General features: G+C 26.9%; 1 protein-coding gene across 4 annotated transcripts in view; it reads right to left on the reverse strand.

Moving 5' to 3' along the window:
* The window catches only part of LOC100163019 (CG32204-like), a 153,985-nt gene extending 133,470 nt beyond the window's left edge, over positions 1-20,515 (reverse strand). For 2 of the 4 annotated variants that reach the window (NM_001163036.1, XM_029486056.1), the window contains 1 exon segment: positions 20,198-20,515. The gene's annotated coding sequence lies outside the window, so the exon portion shown is untranslated. 4 annotated transcript variants of the gene reach the window in all.
* Between the last annotated feature and the right edge of the window lie 317 nt (positions 20,516-20,832).

Here is a 20,832-nt window from a genome sequence, read left to right on the forward strand (position 1 = left end):
AAAAATATTCTGCGAGATCCTTGATGGTGAGATGTAATATTCTACGACAATAATAACATAAATTATGTAAACTTAACATTTTTTACAGTTCTTTTCTATAAGATAGATTGAATTTCATCGAGACAAATACATACATTTTTGATTTTATCAATTTGATTGTTATTGCCGTATATTTATGGTAGGGCTTATAATTATTTTGACTATAAAAATGCGCAATGTAATACAAAATAATCTTAAATAAATACTTAGCTTTATTGTACCCGACGAATATATAGATTTGTAACCAAGTAATACAAAACTAAACGGTACAAAGACTAACTAGTTAGTTATCATTTATTTTACACTTTACTGGTTCTTTTGTTAAATAATAATGCTAAAAATATTTAAGGTAAATATGTGTGCATACATTCAACATTCAGTACACGCCTCGATGCACAAAATAGCAGACTCCTTTGTTAAAAATCTTGAGAAAATAGTTTACCTATAGAAATGTGTAGTGTTGTAGTAGTTTAAACTTTGAATCGATGTTGAGAAATATCTTTGATCAGGACATAATTTATTAAGAGTTTTACTAGATTATTTACCTTTAAACATAACCGTTTATTTAGGCATACTGAGTTTTTTTTTATTTTGGTTCTCGCTCCTTTATTTTATACCGATAATCAGAATTTTCACAAGAATGATACATATATGAAACATGTCATGGTAATTTGTATATTTTTTTAATGAAATAACAAAAAAATGAAACTTGTATAAATTGTTTGCATTTTATCGAGGACAAAACATTTGATAGTCGTTCAAATTTTTCCCAAATAGTTTTAAGTGCTCAGTATTATTGTCACTGAAATTATTTTTTATTATCGACATAGTATATTTTCGTGTATTCTTTGTGTTATAAACTAATTATTTTAAATTTTCGATTTATAGTTGACGTATACTTTGTAATTCTTAATATTTTAAAATTGATTTTTATTTTATGCAATAATAGTATTTTTTTTTTTAATCTATGGTTTGATTTTCCATTTTATTTTCCATTAATTTTATTTTACAACACATAACAATAATTGTTTTATACTTTGAAGTAGGTACTTTAAACGAAATAGGTATACCTACTCTAAATAATATAATACATTGAATATTGTATTTACGATATTTATTTTTTTACATAACTTAAAATATAATATAATTTTTATCATAAAACTGTATTTATCCAACCAAATTTCAAATCGAATTATAAAGATAAATGGTATTTTATATTTGCTTTCAATTTCATTCAATAATTTATGTATTTTTTAATATATCTACACCTCATTGTAAACAACAATAATAGTATTTTATTTATACTTATGTGCATTTTGTTATGACCAATTTGAATCACAGGAAAAAGCATAATATTAAAAAGATTATCAAAAACCATCTTTGTTTCCCCAGAGACTTTATATTAAACACATAATAATTTATGTGTTTATGTATTATCCCAAATATTACGTATTAAGTAATTTAGTCCAGTTTAGTAAATTGATTTTTTTTATATGCTTTAATTTGAAATGTTTCTTCAATTTAAATTGAAATGAGTCGTTAAAATGCTGCTTTTGATACGCATACTACAAAATTCTATTTTATTCTTACATTTAATTGATATGTTGCATTGTAAAGATAACATTTTACTATAAAATATTTTAAATTTATTTAAATTATAATTATGCAACTACTTATACATATAACATATGTCTATTAGTTTTTAATGTGTGTACATTAAAACAAATTATAATATAAATGTGTTATTTGGGTATAAGTCATAATTAAAATTACAAGTTGGTTAAGAGTTAAGACTATAGAATACGGATCTTAAATCATAAACAATATACTAAAATAAATCAAAAATACTCTAAAAATTATTTTTAAATGCTTAAAAAAGCCAGACACTATTATACATATATTTTTTTAAATATTAATACAAATATTGTAACATATTATTCCTTTTTATTAATTTATTATAATGATAGAGATTCATATTATATTTCACAAGAATGCTGTAAATTTGTTTATCTACTATACATATAATATCCTCTGAGTGGCATCGGACGATTAATATTTTTATTTTTATTTAGTTTTCAAACAAAAATCTTCAACACTTTCCAATGTATTATCAGCATTGCCACAAAATTCTTTCACAATATGGTATAATATAATACGACATAATTATATGATGACTTATGATGTGATGATGTTATATGATAGGTGAGATACCTAGGTATTATATTATATATGATAAATGAAATATGAATATTATATTATAGTCTTGTTGTCATCATTTTACATTTATCCATCATCGTTTTGTATCTGGAGTAAAAATAATATGTATGTATGACCTTCGGCCCGACTTTAATGTGGTGTGAGAACTTCATTTAAAATAAAATACAAATATTATAATAAAATAAAATACAAAAGTTTAAAAGAAAACAGCCAAACTTTTATTTTCGATTATCTTAAAGTGTCTTAAGTCCAAAATAAGTGCTGCGAATAAAAGTCATAATTTAATCGAATTTTTCAATCTAACTCGTAAATAAATCCATAACTGGGTATATTATGTTGGTACATAGGCCATTCAATTTAAAGTTTTAAAGAACAGTGAATTATAAGTTGTACATATATATAAATAAAAAAAAACTATTGTATTAGAATAAATCCGCAACCTAGATTGGAACCAATTTAACGCTATTTTCATTTTCGAGTTAGAATATTTAGCTTTATTACATTATCGTTTTAAAACCATTCATATAATACTACGCTAATCATAATATGACGTCTTGTGTACACATTCATGCTGACAGCATTTGATAACGGTAAATAGACTTTCTATTGACGTCCTATATTATATAATAACATAATATTATAAAACACTCATCAATTATAAATACCTTCTTCAATTAGCGGTAATTGAAAAATAAACAGTATTTTCACAGTAAATATTGGTAATTTAATACTTACCGCAAATAAGTTCCCATAAGACCAATGATATATAAATAATTAAAATGCGAAGACATGTGTGGAAAAATAAAATCATAAATTTAATTAAAACGAGTTTGAAGAGAAAGAAAAAATTTCAAGTCGATAGAATTGTAAAATATTCGTTGCAGTACTATCAATAAGGCGATTCGTTTAACATGATCAGTTCATTTTATCAACAATTGTCGAGATTCAAACAATTTATTATATAAATGATTTAAATTTTTTAATATATACAGTTAAAACTTTCTATGTAGGCACTTCTCGCGCACTACATTATTGTAGAATAAATGTGTTTAACTAAATTACATTTGAATTTTCAAATCTTATATTCTGATGTTGAATATTTTTATTCTATAAGATCTCAACGTATAAATGTCGAGTAATGAACTAATATAAATTCATACTTATGAGCGCGCTTTACTTCGGGAAAGAGTAGTGAAGTGTTACTGTGGGTGTCATGTAAATCATCAGTGTGCATAACTCGGACTCCATTAAATTGTACATAGGTAAATCATCAAATACTTGTGTATACGACCTACATTATTGAGATTCTTGATTTTGTTAATATTTAATTGTTTCCTTTCAAAAATCAAAACTGATCAATTTTCACTACTTGGATGTACTATATTATGCCATATAATAAAAAACAAGGGTAAAAAATAAAATATATTTTCTAAATTACAGTAATTCAGTGCGAAAATTAATTTGGTGTTTAGTGAATCACTGTATAAGTAAAACAATTAAAAAAATTAAGTACTTAGAGCTAGTTGAAATAAACCAATTAAGTGTGATGACCAATAAGAATACAATATAATTTAATGATATAATTTTTGTAAAATTTATCAATGTCAGTATAAATAGCCTCAAATAATCCCGCCAAAACTCTGTCACTTGAGTTGCAAAGAATAAGTACCAAGGAAGTCGTGCGTTTGAAATTCAATTTATTTTAATGTGGTTTTAACGTAAAATAATAGACGTATTTCTCTTTTCAGACAAAATTGAAAATCATTCTTTTTTTAAATTAATTTAATCAACCATTAACTCATCAAATATTTTAGTTAAGTACCATTTGTTATAAAATTGGTCCATTGAGTTTCTTTCATGTATGATTAAACCTCAATTCAACGTTTATTCAATCATCTAAATCACTCTTTATAAAACTATTTCCAAAATTATTGCTTATTTACATTAGCTGTATTAGATTGATAACAAATACAACAAACCCGATAAAAGAGTAACCATGTTGATTTATTTTAAACCATTATGAATTCTAGACATTATTTAGGATACAAATTTGTGGATTTCGAAAATTTTGTCAGCAGATGGAAAAAAAAGTGGGCAAGCGGGTGTTGCTTTGCTAAACGCCTATACAGTAGGTTAGTAGTGGGTCACTGTAATGGATAGCATTAAATTTGAATTCAAAGAAATAATATCATTGTACACAAAAAACGATTCTAGCGAAGACGGTGAGTCAGCTTATGATATACTACTAACTACTAAGTATATTTGATGATATTATTGTAATAAAGTAAATTATTTACCTATTTACATAGAACTTTGTTTTAAATTGTCAATCCTTAGCTGTAAAAGTTGAACATTTTATACATTTTTGTCAAAATACGAACTTTAAGTGCTTATAAAAAAATATTTTAAAAATTTTATCAAGCATAGGAATTGGTAAAATAAACATAATATAGTGTAAATATCGAGTAACTACAGTTATTCTCTTTTGAATTACAGCAAAATAAGAAAATCGCTACATGAGAAATCGAGTGAATATCCAATCCTGTACAAATTTCAACTTCAAAATTTAATTTGGCGTTCTGGCAGACATTTTTTTTTTTTTTTTTTTTGATAAAGATAGACAAACCTATGGCAAATCTTCAATTAAATTTTCAAATATATTTAATGAACATTTTTTATGAATTTCTAACTCAAAATAAGTGATTTTTACGTATTTTGTCAAAATTCAAAAATTAAATACCTACTTATAAATAAATTTTGCTAAGGTATGTACCTATTTTTATATTTTTTAACTGTCATTGTTACAATATATTAGTAGCCTTGTATTAATTTGTCAAGCTTTTTGACCCGAACGAATAAATTTTAATTGACATTTATAGAAAAAAAACTAAAAAAATTGGCAGCTAAAAATATCCGTAAACCGCTCAAAACAAGTCAAATTATTTTTAAAATGTTATTGTGTATATAAAATGCTAATATAAATATTCAGTGAAAATTTCATGTATCTACGATTATTTGCTTTAGAATTACACCTAAAACCAAAATAGATTTTGCTTACAAATTACTATTTTTCCTTAATATTTGATTTGTTTTTCCCTGCGCTTTTGAAAACTATTGAGATTTTTAAATTTTGACCTTGATGCTAGAATCAACTAGATTCAATATCCCATCGAAGAAGAAATTGTTGAAGAAAATTGAAGCAGTGTTACTGCCCCAAGAAGTGTTGATAGACAAATGAAAACAAGACACATCATTAAAAAACCAATACATTTATTGCTCCTCTCAGAATATAAAATAACTTTGATTTGAAAGTCCAAGACCTTTTAATACGTACCTTTTAATACGAAGTCGTTTTGCTGTATAGTTGTAGCTTGTAGTCGTCGAGTATACTTCGTCGTTGAATAAGTCAATGTGATGGATGTGTTAAATTTGAATTCAATAATAAATCATTGCTTGCAGATCAGGTTATTTTAACATACCTATATTTTATATTGATATTAGTAATATTAAGATAGTTTAAACTAATTTTTATCATATACAAATTGCTGATTATATTATATATTATTATATTATTAATAAATTAATTAACTTATAATATAAGATAACAAGTTGTTGCGGTCACTGGACAACTCAGACCCGTAGTTTTGGGATACGGAATTGAATAAAAATATGTGCAAGTATAGTAAAAAACAACATTTTCACTGATCGAATTGTCGATTTAAAATAAAAAACCAACAACGTACGGTCTTACACAAAAACGTTGGTGAGGGGAGACGTAAGAGAAATATAACACCTGCTTGACTACAACTGGATCGGAGTGGTACCGTATCGAAAGCAACCGGCCAAACAGCACGTCTCATTAGGCACGTGGTCTATACTTAATATAGGTTCATAGATATATATTTACAGTCTTATATTAATTTTTTTTCTAACGCTGTGGACGTAATATTATAAGTTATAGATACGTATATAGTGATTATTGATTAACATAGTACATTGATTTATAAAATACTGCAGTAACAAGAAGTCGTAGATAAATGTTATTAAAGCAATATTATGATAGTGATAATATTATAGTAGTTAGTTATACACTTTTACATTAAAATATTGTAATAAACTAATAATAATACATTAAGAGTGTCACAATTATGTACCTAAATTATGACGTACACTCAGAGCCGTCAGAGGTATGTAATGCGCATAATTAAATAACAAGATCGTTCGGTCGACCACGTTTTAAGCGGCGTTGAAGTGGTGTTATTAACACGGCGTTCGTTGAATTAATGTAGTTTGAATGAAGTTTATCAAGTAATTAGTTGTTGTATGGGGCTAGAGTCTTTGTACAATGACGGATTTCTTGGATACGCGGAAGTCTATGTTTAAGTCATAGTTTTTCAAGAGTGCAAATGTCATTTCGGTATTACTTTATTTTGAAAAGTTTGAATTTTGTTGGCTCGAGTGACGACGTGCATTTAATTAAAATACGTTTGCGCGTATGTGAGTCATGGTGGGCGCGTATGATTTGTTTATAATATAATATATTTTACTATACCAGATAAAAACCGTTTTTGTGTACATATCGTTCAAAAGTCCAAATAGTTGTATACTGCAGTGTTATAGTTATGACTTACTATTCGAATCTCAACAAGACATCTATACACGCTGAGACCTGCGTGGGCGTGACTAGAGAAGTCGAGTAATACGTACGTGGTCCGGAAAAAAAATCAATCAAAGCGTAGGTATTTCATAACGGCTTCAGAACGATTCGTTTTTTTATTGGTTTCTTTAGTAGGTAATCGATTGCGTGAGATATTTTTGGATTTTTATCCTACTCGCTATAATAGTGAGGTGGTTTCCGTGAAAAGGCGAAGCGCGTAATGTCCATCTGCGGATCGTTGTGCCAGAATAAGGTGTATCGACAGTCCTGTAAAGAATACTTTTAAAAAGTACTTGAGTAAATACTCAAATACATTTTATTTTAAGTATTTAAGATACTACTCAAATACTTTAATTGTAAAGTATTTCAAATACTACTCAAATACTTTTAAAAAGTATTTGGAATACTTTACAAATACTTTTGGTTTTTACAGTGGGTTTCTAATTATCGTAATATAAACACATAGGTAGTATGTAATCTAATAGTTATCTAATAGTTTTAAAGGGAATATTGTTATTCAATATTCAATACATTTTTTTAGAAATCTTGTTTTCACAAACCTTTGGGCTTAGGCTAACACAGAAATACAGAATATTAAATAAAACTATTATTCTATTATTGTAGTTGACAATAATATTTGTCCAACCAATTATTTCGAATAAAAATAAAATGTTCGAAATAAAAAACCAAAGTATTCAATACCAAAAAGTATTTAAAATACCATTCAAAATACTTCATGCTGATAGTATTTAAAACGTTATTCAATACTTAAAAAAGTATTTGAATACTTTTACTCAAATACTTTTACTTAAATACTTTACAGGACTGTGTATCGATGATGACCGATGAACAGACGGATTACTTACCTGTAGAGTTAGGTCAACAACACAGAACCAGGAACACTACATAACTGTGTTCCAATAATAAGTAGCAGACCCTTTAATGTTTATGGGGCTTATTTCACGTGTATTTTATCTCTTACGTTGACCCATCTCACATGTAAATTAACGTTTTAAAAGAACTTTATTGAAATTCAATGTCCATTCCTACTTGATTTTACTTTAATTAAAATCGACACGCGCACATGATACAATTAAATAACGTGTTCACGATGAAATGAAATATGACATATTTTAATTGTACAAAACGTGCTTGTATGATATTCAAAATTCAAAATTTAAACGATAGTGCTATATTATATTTGTATTTAATTTAATTTACTGATAAACCTCGTTATAAATGCTATAATATCTAGACTCGTCGTGGCGTACATTACTCGTATTATGTGGTAAGCGAATACAATTAATATTATTGACGTTGTCTTCTCGTCTCGCAACAATAGGTTCTAATGTAACATTATAACTATAGTTGTAAATAAAAAGTAATTTTCATTTTTAATTTCATATAATAAATAAAAAAAATTCTTTTGAAGGACCGTATTTAATTCACTCCGAACAAAATCCACAATGACATATAATATACAATGCATTTTATAATCTGTGAATATACTATAATGGGTTTTCACTCCCGTGAATTTCGTCCAATATACATTAGGAGTTTCAGCTTAAAACTTTATAAGCCTTTCTGTTCGTTATAGGGGGGCGCCTAAAAACTTTGATTTGAAACTCGGAGATCTTAAATCTACGATGTACTTACAATAGTTGCGAATATATTATTTTGACGTCCAACTATTTTTATCAGCTGTCCGTTTTTACTAGGTCATTATTAATGTTTACATAAATTATTATCCCAGTGCAATAGTAATCTATATACACAAAAACATTGAAATATACAATTGTATTACACATGTCTATTAAATGTGTGTCACAAAATTCTAAATTCACTGTAAAATAATAATCATGTACCGTTCCCAGGGTCTAAAATAATATTTTATAATACTATGCGTCTCGTATAATAATTTAAAAAAAAAGTTTAACTTAAAATGGAATGTACCAAGACGTACCTATACATTTAATTAAAATGATTTTGTAATTTATTTAAATCTTATATAACGTAGCAAGATTTTCTAAGATAAGTGTTGAAATGTTTTCATTGATTTTACTAGAAATAACAAAACTGTACACAAATCTATGGTTTAATTTATATAAAAAATATGTTTTCACATATTTTTGTTTTGTTCAATCAGGACTTTTCGAATATATTAGTCAATATACGGTAAAGTCGACGTTAGCGAAAGCAAACATTTAACTGAAAATAGTGATCCGTTGTGTGTTTACATAAATATTTTGTTTACATCAACCAATCAATTAATTTTTTTATTCAATATGGTCATGATATTATATTCTATTATTTAATTTACAAAACGCGATTGCAGTTTGAATCGCGGTCTACATATTTTTTTCTTTTGAAATATGAATTAATTATTATTGCCTTATGCTCAGTATACAACACTGAAATTTTCATGAATTATTAAACGTGTAAAATATCGACTGCGCTTAATATATTATTCTACGACAATGACGGTTTTTATTACCTCGTCGAGTGTGGTTGTAATAAAGTTATATCTGAGTTGCAAAACTTTTAATTCTTGTAAATGACATTGCTTCCGGGCTTGAGACAGATATGTGAGAGGCCGTCACAGTGACATGCATTTTGCGCTGCCAACGTATTCTGTTGCTAAGTGTCTATGTTAGTATCATTTCTAACCGTCTACGAACAGCTGATTTCACAAAACTTGTGAACACTTTATTTCATTACACCTCGAGATAATTAAACTGAATCTGAATTGTAAAATCGAAATTACCTAACAAGGTAGAAATATATGTTCCAAACGAAGCGAATATATTTGGATTTAAAATATAATTCTAATATCATATATTTTGTTTAACACTGTTTTTGATTTCTAGTGTGATTTATCGAAATAGCAAATAAAAACCAAATGTAAAAGTCGTTGCTCTTATATTTTAATTATATAGGTAAGTAATTAATTGTATTAATTAATCTATTTTTCGTGTACCAATATGGTTAGGTTATTATTGTGGCTTGGAAGTTGATGACCTTAAAAACAAACTACCTATGCAAATATTATAATGAAAAAAAAATGCATTCAAAAAAATTTAAAAGCCATACAAATATCAAGCAAAACAATATGTTTTATAATTAATATTTTATAAATCAAATATTTACATTAAATAATAAAATATGACAACATTAAAAGTTTATAATTATTTTTTTTTATTTTTAAGAAAATTGCATTATTATTAATTATTTGTTAATGCATTTTAAAAACACAGATATTTTATCAACTAAATAGTTTTACAATTTAATTAACATTTTTTAAATTTGTTGTTTTGATACCAAAATGTTGAAGAGTGGTATAGTGGTAAAGTGTATAGTAAAATTTGTAATTTCAACTTCTACGTTAAAGTAACATATTTTTAGATGGAAAAGCAACGTATAGACAATGATCTTAAATCTAGTTGAACTCGCAATCAATTTTAGTTGTTATTCCTTTTTGTTAAAAAAAAAAATAATAATAAAAATAAAACTCATTGATAAATACTGGTTTTTCGACCGATTTTTAATCATTTATTGATATTGTTATTTTAATTCTATTTGCTTCGTATAATTGAATGAAATATATTTTAACCGTTTCATATATTATATATATTTTATTAGCAAATAAAAGTATATCGAGACCAGATCGTTAAGACCACGTGACTCAAAATCGGGGCACGTTCCACCGGTCGAAGACCATTTGTCTGAGATGTACAAAAATAATAATAATAATAATGAAAAAGTCATTACTTTTCATGGCTTGGATATTTGGTAAGCATTTTTTTTAACAAACTAACTCGTCTTATAATAATAGAACTATTTCAGTATTGAGCGAGTGCCGTAGGGAAGGTATAATGCACATTCATTTTACGTAATTGTATATTCCATATCGTGCATTATGTTTGATATAGTTCAAATTTCCCGACGTGTTTGGTGTGTTTCACATTGTAAGGTTGGTCATATTTAATTACTGTTATAGTTACATATTACCTACATGCTATATTACTATATTTCCCTTGTGAAATACCTTTATAATTGCAGATGGATATTGTAGTAATATGCTTCCAGGAGGGAAATAATCTTTTTATTTACTCCCTTTAGACTCGAGTAAAAACTTTTGCTGAATATTAAAAAAAATGTTGGTTTTTTTTTTGGAAAAACGAACTGAACTATAAACTGTTTTCCAAATTTTTCGAGATTAATTTCTGTCTAAATAACATACCTAGTACTACCAACTAAACATTGCCCATTACCTGTTTTCGACATTTAATCATGTTATGTATTTTTTTTTAATAATGTCATGTGCTTTGCTGATTTACTACATTGAATGCAGCGAAAGCCTTTTAACTATGTTTACTGGAAATAATACTACATTCCATTAATATGAAGTACTTGAGTTCAAAAATCATTTGAGGCTTAAAATTCCACTTTCATTCATAAAAATGAAAATAAGTTTTAAATTCAAATAAACTAGAGACAGTGTATATAAATACATTAATATCATAAAATGTACAATTTTTATGTTTGATCTACATTTTAAATTTGGAATTTATATTCGTGAGAATTTAAAAAGTAAGTTTCTATAATAATATAATCTGAAAGAGTAAATAATTATGTGGGTAACTAAGATTAATTAGTTATGTTATTATTTTTAAATTGTTTATTAGTGATGGGTCAAACTGTTCGAATCTCGAACCAAACCGAACCGAACCCTCGATGTTCAGTTCGGTTCGAAATTCGAACTCAGTGTGAAAAAAATTCGAACCGAACTACTAAGCATCTTTTACTGTTCGAAAATCGAACTCGTAAATATTTGTCGAACCACTTTCTGGCCATAATTGTCCGAAACTCCGAACTCCGAACTCCGAAGATCAAATATTTGTACAATTTTTAAAGTTATTTAAAAAAAAATAAAAATTGATAATGATTGTATAAAAATGATTAGAGTTTAGACTATAATTGGCGGTAGAAAGTGATAAGCTGCGTATCGTTTATTACAATATTATAACAATATTGCTTCTAAAATTACAAAAAAAATTGCCGAGTTTGCAAAAAAATGTTGAGTTCGAGTTCGAGTTCGACTTAAAATGATTCTAGGTTCGGTTCGGTTCGTTTCGGGTTCAAAAAAATAATTTAAAGTTCGGTTCAAGTTCGGTTCGAATTAAAAAATCAGGGTTCGACCCATCACTATTGTTTATGGTGATTTGTTTAATTTTTTAGTCAAATAATTAAAAGTGGTAATGACATTCAGTGTTATAGAACTTAAATTTATTAAGTACCTACCTAAGTATTTCCATTTTAAATTGGAATTTCAACGAATATGATTTAATATTATATTGCTGAAGATTCGCAAAATTAGTACCAACAATAATTAAATTCTCATACACTATAGTAACTAGTTTTCGTTCATAAATACATAGGGCCTTCGTTACTTAAAAGTACATTTTAAATTATACACGAGAGACATGCCTACAATTATTATCAATTACATTTGATGAGAAGTTAAGTAAAAATGTTAGTCTAATTTTTTAAAATGTGTTTCCGTGTGATATGAAAATTCTATAATATAATGCTATATTATATTATTCATGTACAACTATAGTGTACGAGTCTTACCTTACTTATACTCATTTGGTGAATCGTCGTCAATATAATTAAATCGTATAATTAAAAATAATTTATACAGGTAGCCATAATAATTGTTATTCGCATGTTAGCTACATAATATATGTTTAAGTACTGAATATAGTTATGGGAAAGTGTGTTGGCCTGTCATGTATGTACACATTCAATACGATAGGTTAATGTTAATATGAAATAAGTTGTTCCATTCTCACAATAGAATTAATGTCATTAACAAAATAATATATGTTTTATGAAAAAAAAAAAATGATTCCATGAATATAGTATAAAACAATGCAGTACCTGGTGGATTGCTTTGAGTGAGGTTGCAATCCCCTATTTTAAAAAAGTAATAAATCATGAATCCTTTGGCTGTTTAAAAATTGTATCAGTTATCCCATTTTCCGTAAACTTACTAATGAGATTTTAATTATTATTGTTATTATTATTATTATCATTATTTTTTTATTTTTTTTTTTTTAATACACCAGAGAGGATATATTTGATTTTCCGACGATTTTATTCATTTTTTACCACCCATTTCTTAATATTATAATATTATATTTTTTGAATATATTATCTACACCGTAACTCGAATGTATTAACGTCATGACACCCAGTTATATTCAATAAACGTGATATCCATTAATTTGTTGACAGTATTATTCCAAAAAAAAAAATTTATGTCCATACAACATTTCTCTTTGTAAAAAGGAAATATCTGATGAATTTATTATACAATATAACTATATAATACATTAAAAAAAAAAATCAATGAATATAATTGGGCATGGTGATATTATTATAATAAGTTTGGTGTAATTATTATATCGATGATAATATTTGAACGCATATCAGATTAAAATTATACAGAATAAAAATTATTTGGAATTAATAATTCTTACGTCTATCAGGTGTTATATTATTATCATTTTTATTCAATAACTATTCTACAGCTTAATATAACTCATGATTATTTATGCTTTTGGAATAATATAGTTTCTCACATAAACTTGAAGTAAAATATTGTAATAGCTGTGACAAAAAATATAAATATTTTATAATGTTGTTGAATTTCAGCATATTATAAGCTGAGAAATAGTAGGTACCTCATATTATGACCTAGAACAAGAAATATCATGGTATACGATTTGTATTAAATTTTAAAATAATAAAAACCAGAAAAAACTAAATCCAAATATAATAAAATACTAAATAAAATAAAAACAAACGTTTTTATGATAAAACTATGAGCTATGGATTTTTTTTTTAGAATTGAATAAAAATATTAAACAGTGTTATACCGGTTCTAGGAATAAACTGATTAACGCTGCCTAGATCAGACTAAACTAAAATCATTAAATTTATCAATTAATTTGTATTCAATTCAACGTGTCATACTGATATTTACAATATTATAAGTATTATTATCATTATAATATCGAACATCCTGGTAGGTAAACGCGTATAAAGTTGTTATACACGTGCATGGTGCTTAATTGCCTAACTATGACGCCGTGTGATCAATATTTCACAACTACAAATTACTTTAAAATTATTACACTGTATAACATTTTGTTTGTGCTATGTAATATTATGCTAATCTATGGACATTTCTATTATAATAATTTTTGTATATTATTACGCATAATGCAACAGACATTGTTCAAATAAAAAATTGTAATTTATTCAGATCAAATTGTTTGAACATTCAAATATAAATTTACGATTATTATTTATCGAGTAAAGACGTGTTAGGATACTACTAGAAATGAATACCGTAAACAATGTTACAAATAATATTATAATTAATAGGTTTGCAAGTACTATATTATAATATATGTGCATTGTATGTCCGTATCAGTCTTGCAAAGTACTTGAGTAAAAGTATTCAAATGTTATATAAGTACCCAAATACGAATTTTAAATAGTACTTTTAAAAAAGTACTTTGATAAAGTATTTTAAATACTTAGTATCTGTTATTAAATCAAGTACTAATTTTCAAATAATATTGTTGTAATTGCATTATATATTGTCAATTTTGATTTTAACTAGGTAAGTAAAATAAAAAAATTAATCCATTGATAATTGATAATAATATATTCATCTTTGGCTTTAAATTATACTCAACCGAAAATTCAAAACTTTTACAAAGAAATCAGACTAGTATTTTATAGTTACACATATGATAAAGTGTAAAATGCTGTCTACAATTTACGTAAAACATGAAAATAGGTTCGGTTGATTCTGGGGCATACAACAAAAATATTTATAAACAATTTAAAAGTATTTGATAAAATCTATAAATGGGTTTTTACTGAGTATTCAAATACGTATTTTAAATACTTTTCAAAATAAGTATTTTTATCTGAATACTTTTAAAGAGTCTACAAGACTAGTACGTATGTATTGCTGTATGGTAGGTACATAATACCTATGCATACATTGTATAAGCCATTTTAAAATTTTAATCATCAGATAAATATGACTATTATTCTTCTATTGTTGTATATTTATTTATATTGTATTATTTACGAAAAATAAATTTAAAACAACAGTTATAATGTTATTTTGTGTTTAACTGTGTAGCGAAAACGGATACTCAGAATTATTTATATATGTATCTATAACATTATTATTGTAAACAGTTGATTACTGATAAACAGTGCTTTTATAACACGTCTCGTTTTATTTGTATCAAATGTTGGAAACCATTATATAAACGGCAAAGTCATGTAGAGGCACAAATGTGGTTTAGTATTGTATTGTTGAAGAAAAAGTACATTTTTTGGTAGGTACTATTCTGTTTAGTTGGATAAGTTTGATTACCGGAGAAAAAATTGAAAAGTTGTCTTGTACTAAAAAATTACAGTTGTTTCAAAACTAGAATGTATGTTTACGACTAATATTTTGTTAAAGTGTATTAAATTTTTTTCCTTTACTGTTAAGGATTTTAAGTTTACACGAATATCATAGATTATATACCATAGAACCTATTGCTTATACAATCAAATAACTTTTTAGGAATTGAAATTTTTTATACTTATTGGTTTTATTCTAACAAACAATGTTAATTAAAATAATATTATGGACAATAGTTTATAAGTAAGTTAATATTTCTATACCTCTTAAAATAGTAAAAAAAATAAATGAATACATGTGTGTGCATACTTACATAAATATGTATGGCATTAAAAATATGTGTGCATTAAAAATAATAGCCATTTTCCTATATTTTGTGGGTAATTATTTATTATTTTGTATATTATATTAAATACCATACAAATTGTATAAATATAATTTTATTGATTTGATAAAATGTAAATAAATACATTTCGAGTTTTATAATTGATGGTTTAATACTTTAACCCGATCAACAAGTAATCACGGTTTATCATGTAAAAAATAAATTTTTAAAACTCACAACAAGCTTTAAAATAATTTAAATTTGAGTTATACAGATTTGTTTACATACATTAAAGAATTAAACTTAAATAATTTCTGCCAAATCATTTAGTAATGATCATAAGTAATGTTTCGGGAATATACTGATTTATTTTAGAACATAAATGAATCGAAGATTAAATTCAAAGTTAATAAAAATGTAGCTGCGATTTGAAAGAAAATAAAAGTGAATCGGTGGAGATTTATGTGGTTTGGACGTCTTGAAAAGGGATAAAAATGATAGGTAATACAATGAGCACTTGGATCCGACGTGTCAAAAGCCAAAGTAGTGGTGGTTTCAAAATAAATTTATAAAGAAATTGTGGACGTGTGGAGCGAGAATGGAAAAGAGAGTGAAAAACGAATATAAAAGTGGTAAAAGTCCGAGTAGTTGAACATCGTAATATAAATACGAAAGAAGAGGATGAAAACAAGCGTATTAATAAAGTTGAATAATTTAATTTGATCAGTGAACAATATATTACGCTATATATATATAATAAGTATTGTATACATGTAATAAACCGAAAGTGGCTGCTGAGGAAATTTTAGCGAAGAAATCTCGATACCAATAACACGGTACATATTAAGTCGATATCAAACATTCTCGAAATTCTGAAACATTCTGGGATCATCAATGCATTATTATACGTGTGTATAGATATAATATTGATTCATGAAAAACTCTGTGCGCGAGTTTCAAATGAATTTAATTTTGTTGTTCGTTTACAAAGGTTCGTTGCCAACATAATGTTTATTTAATAATAACGAAGAATAATGTAGTGCAATTATTATTGTTATTATTATTATCATTATTACAAAATTAACAATGTTTTAGAGATATTCAATTTTTTGACATAAAAATAATAACTATTATTAATTCATAAGATACATTTTAATATATTATGATATCAGCTATACGCCAATACTAGTAAATTGTTGTCTAATAAAGAATAGCTAGTTTATGACAAAAAACTCTTCACTCTTTCGGCGTCATTATGTCACTAGGTAAATGATTGGTTGAATACTGTATAATTTGTGTTTTTCTGATTACTTAAAAATATAATACAATGTTACCGTGTCATGGTTAAGAATTTTATATTCGAAAATTCCTTGCAAAGTTGTTTACTAATTTACAATCGTACAATTAAATGCGGATACTGATGAAAATGGAAACTATAGTTTTCAATAAAATGTTATGTCCTAAGTTTATATTATGTTTTATTATGAGTCATAATTATTATGTTATTAATATTTCATATAATATACATTGATACCATATAATTTATTATATCGAATAATTTTTTAAATTCAAAGTAAAGTTAGATACCAAATTTAAATGGATTTATTGACCAAATTAGTAGAATGACTGACATATTTATGTTATTATTATTGGCGTGGAGTAATTAATTAGGTATAACGCTTAAGTAATCAACATAATATATGCATTAAAATATATTTATTTATTTATTTTTTTAATTTTAAGTAAATTAATATGTAGGGGAAAGAATAGGGAAGCTTTCAATATCAACTGTTTTGGTTTATAATACTATTGTGTCAGTGGGAAAATTTTGATATTATAATATGTACCTATTATACCTACCTGTATAATGTTACATGATATTAAAATATAAATCAAAAAGTTCGAGCTTCAATTTTTCTATTATTATTCACATAAAAAACGTATGTGTATGGTTAAATATATTTTACAAAACAATGTTTTTCCTATCGGTTAGTGATGATAAAACGAATTGTAAAAAAATATAACGGAGACATGAAAACAATAATATATTATGATAAAACAATAATAACACAATTTTTTTATTCGTCTTCTGAAATTCGTTAAGTATAATATTGCACGGTTGTGCAGACACTAACATTCTGTTCTTATAACATTATACTGTTCGTAAACAATTTTTTCTAAAAACGTTTTCATAAAAATATTGTTCTGCTGTGCGTAAAAAATGTCCAATTTGCGAAATATATAATAATATACTATTCTGTTATAATATTGTGTTCTATTATCTCACTTACACTTGGTTCATTATTTCGACGAACAAAAATCGATGATTGGACAAAATCGCGTATAGCAAAAACAGACGATGAGTCTCCATTGTTCGCGGGCAAAAGAAAATACAACAGGAAGGAAATTACTCGGTAATAGACGTGCGGGAGCAATTATTATCACTCGAATCGGACAGTTGCGATTCTTCCGAAGAGAATAGCTGGTAGTGATCCGCTGTGTTCGGCAAAAACCAAACGAAATTATGGCCGAGAAGAAACAATAAGGTCTGCGGGTTTTCGGGCTGTTTTATTGGAGAAGATTCGGAAGTTCTAGAATAACGATATTTCGCGTTGTCTCAGCAGTGATACGTTGTCGACTCATTGTCGGACCATTCGATCCGTGTATGGACTTGTGTGTGTGTGTGTGTGTGTGTGTTTGGGTACTATGCCTACAACTCGCCAGAACAATAATGAACGTCAAACAGAATAATATATTATTGTTGTAATAGAATTGAAAAGTTTATGGTAAAAATTGATTATTTTTTAAACATAAAATGCAGCGAACGCGACAAGTCTCGTTGTTGGACCGTTCGATTCGACTTCCGGGTACTATATGCTTACCGTAACTCGCGATAACAGTATAGTATCGCGAATGTTAAACGGAATAATATATTATTATTGTAATGGGTACAAACTACTACTGTTTGAGTGTATGTGTGTGATAATCAATCCGTGAACATTTGATTGTTGTTCTCTGAGGTGGACTCAGAGCAACGGTATAGTGGAATCCATGTGTGGAGAATATCATTATCAAACACGAAAATGTCATGGTATATGCACGATGAAATCATGAAATGTTACCACGTCATCAGATTGAACGGACATGACAATAATATTATTAAGTATTTTTTTTATTTTATTCATTGTTATTTTAGCCAATATTTGAACAGTTTATTGTAAACTGATTATTTTTAATAATATTATATAAACACATAACAATAATATTAAAAATATAAAAAAATAAATCATAAATCAGTAATCACTAGACAAAAGTGTTGCTTTAGTGTATACCTAGGTATTTAAATTATTTATGAATACAGTTTTATTTTGAATTAACAATATTATCTCTGAAAAGCATTAAAATGTAAAAATAAATTGAATTATTAAATTCATTCAAAACGTTAACACTTTAGTATATATTGTAGGAAATAAAATATTATATATTTTACCTCTATTATAAAACATTAGTTAACTCTTAGAATTATAATTTATATTCTATTATATTATAATTATACTAAAATAGTTATTGCAATAAGATTTTATACTATGTTTATTGTTTATACAGTTACATAGTTTAGTATAGTTTTAATTACCATTTTATTTTATGACAGTTTAATCTTGATTCTGGATTATGAAGCTATACCATTCATCATTTTACAGTGTACACATGAATAATAAATAATTTATTTTAAGAAAACTCTAAATTATGATTTTGAACCTAATCTATCACATTTAGATTCTAAACTAGACTAGAGAGCTATGATATGAGTTTATGATTAATCATTTTTTTATTGATGAAATAAATCCTGAGGACGTATTTTAAAATTTGAATTTCTATGATATTTTCATTAATTATTGCGTAAAGCTACAGGAGAAAAATAGCAAAAAACAGCACTCAGAATAATATTAACAATATTAAAAAAAAAAAACAAATTATGCAAGTAAATAAATAGTCAAAAGTGAAATGTTTTCAGATAGTGATTAATGAACATCGAATAAATGTAATTTTTATATTATTATACTATAAAATATTATGTTTCAAAAGAAAAGTTATCAAAAAAAATCCTTTTTCTTCTATGTTTAAAATCTAAAATACGAATGGTCTTACAATTATATATTCAAATGAAGTACCAAAAGAACAAATATATTGTACAATAAATAACGGACGAATTTCATTTGTACCCGGTTTAAATTCTCAAAACTCGACTTCTTAAAAAGTGAAAATTAATATTTTAACGAGAAACCCCGAGTAAGAAGCGCACCGTTGGTCGTCGTTGTTTATAATAGATACGGCGTTATTCGACGGCCATGAATATAATATTATTACGAAATCCACCGAGCGTTTTATCGCCCTATCTGTTTTTCTTTTGGTGTAAGCGTTTAATAAAATACAATAATATTATAATATAATATACCTTTCGACCGGCACACGACGACGAATCGCGTCGCTCGTTCGTTTTTCGATTAGATAAAAAAATCACATACGATCGAGTTGTACAATATTATTCGTCCGTTGCTGGTCGTCTGCGAGTCGTCTATAATAGTGGACGTAACGACACGTGCATAACATCAGCCGTGCGTCACGGGCGAAGCTCGAAAACGAAATATTTCAATTATTATTTTAACTCTGTACGGTTTAACCCTAACCGGATAAAAACTTCGACGAGCACGTGATGGCGGACCGATCGGTGACGGGCCGCGTGTCGTCGGTTGCGGTGGGTCTAAGTCAAACTGAACGGTCGTTCGGGCGTGTGCGCTTCGACGTGTAGTGAGCGCAAAAACCGACGCGCACTCGCGAACGCGCCAGCGGCAATTCTCGTTATATATATATATATATATATACACACAGTAACTTCGGCCTACGACCGCCTGCTGCAACACACGTAAAAACCTCCCCCCACCGACCACACCACACTCGTCGAACCTAGGTATCTATTTCTATACCGACGGCGGTGGCGGGGGCGAGGGGTGCGTTGTACTAGGGGCAGGGACACACACGCCTTAGGACTTTTAAAGGGTGTTGCCCCCCCCCCACTCCACTCTCGTGACA

The sequence above is a fragment of the Acyrthosiphon pisum genome, chromosome A1 (assembly GCF_005508785.2).
Source record: "Acyrthosiphon pisum isolate AL4f chromosome A1, pea_aphid_22Mar2018_4r6ur, whole genome shotgun sequence".
Lineage (NCBI taxonomy): Eukaryota > Metazoa > Arthropoda > Insecta > Hemiptera > Aphididae > Acyrthosiphon > Acyrthosiphon pisum.